Raw genomic sequence first — 1,880 nt, 5'->3', positions numbered from 1 at the left:
TTGGACATTCACCTGGTCCCAGACAACTTACTTACCCCAGCACGCTTCACTAATTCACTATGCTCCCTCTCTCTCTCTTACCAGCAGCAGATCCATAACAATGAAACAGGTGACTTTCATGCTGCTGTCAGGACTGATCTAATTTTAGCTGGGTGAATGATTGCAATTGGCTTTGCCTCATCAGATAATTAATCTATGTCACCATTAATTGGAAAAGAGAATAATTACAGGCAGTGTTGACAGAAACTCTACGCTTCTCCAGATTTCGAGATCTAATTACGACTACTAAAACCCTCCGTGACCTTAACTAGCACTTAGTACATCACCTCGACCACCCTGACCAATGCCGAAGCAAAAAAACTTCCTCTCAGTAGACATTAAGCCCTGTTTTTGTTGTTTCATTTTTTCTCCCTCTCCCTTTTTCTCTCTCACTCTGTGCTCTCCTAGAAAGCTGTCTCCCTCAATCACTTTTCAATGTTCAATCTTAATTTTGTGGAAGTTTAGCATTTTCAATGAGCTGGATATGAATGATTAATGAATAAATTTAAATGCTTCATTTTGTCCATGGATCATTAGTTAAGTCCTTTGTGTGAAGGACCTGAAAAAAGGAGTAAAAATTATTGAGACATTAGCCTGGAGCAATCTAGGGGTAAATAGTGTGCACATTATAAAATAATGTTGTGTAGCGGGTGCAGTATCCTACTGGCTTTCTAACTGAAGAACCCCCAGGTAACGCTGCTTTCAATTTAGGCTGAATCCCACATAGTATTTATTTGTAGGAGAAAATGTATTATTTCATCAAGCATGTTCCCATTGCTTTATAGGCCTACTAATGATGTGGCACATTAATATTTATTACATTTAGATTTTTCTGTTTGATAAAATTTGTGATACAAATATTGTACGACAACATTGTTTATATTAGATTATTGTGATGATACAATTTCAAACTCTGGCGGAAATTAGCTATTCGGCCATGGAGATGGCCATTGGATTTATGTATGATATTTTCTCACCGAGATGTTCTTGAACTCAACTCAAGAACTAGTGACAGTGTCACTCAGCCCGGTGATGGATACTGTTGGTCCATTCAGGTCTGCTGTCTTCTGGTTCGCTGTGTGGTTGATAGAGATGTTGTTTGTTTGTTGATGGCACCGAAGCCTCTCTCCCCTCCCTGCCTGCCAGCCAGGACAGAGGGGGGCAGTATGAAACAACAAGCTGAGAGGGAGACATTGACATCACCATTGACTTTAGCAAGACAAGCTCCATTTCCTCCTTAGCATGTCCACGTTCATGCTTTGTCATAGAATAGCATCTTAAAGTGTGTGTTCAATTTGATAATTTGGTCTTTTTAAATGTAAAGACAGATAGAGTTAAAGTTAAAGGCCCAGTGCAGTCAAAATGTGATTTTCCTGTGTTTTATTTATTTCCACACTGAGGTTGGAATAATACTGTGAAATTGTGAAAATTATGATAATGCCCTTTTGGTGTTTGAAAAGACTTCCTGAAATTTCAGCCTGTTTTGGTGGGACAGAGTTCTGACCTGCCTGGTGACATCACCAGAAGGTAAATTAGTTAATAGACCAATAAGAAATGGAGTTCCAAACCTCTGCCAATAACAGCTAGTCTTCAGTTTCCTATCCCCAATCAGACCACTCCCAGAAATCTCTGGCATGATTCTTGCTTAAGAAATTGCTCTTTGCTCCTTTGTTTCTTTTGACAATTTTAATTGAAAACAATCAAAGTAATGAGAATGGTGCCGGAGGAAATGGCTGCAGTTTTATGGGCTTCTAACCAATTATGCTATTTTGTGTGTTTCTTTACATTGTTTGTAACTTATTTTGTACATATTGTTTCTGCCACCGTCTCTTATGACCGAA

This window comes from Oncorhynchus clarkii, chromosome 20 (assembly GCF_045791955.1).
Source record: "Oncorhynchus clarkii lewisi isolate Uvic-CL-2024 chromosome 20, UVic_Ocla_1.0, whole genome shotgun sequence".
NCBI lineage: Eukaryota > Metazoa > Chordata > Actinopteri > Salmoniformes > Salmonidae > Oncorhynchus > Oncorhynchus clarkii.
This window is presented reverse-complemented; position numbering follows the sequence as displayed.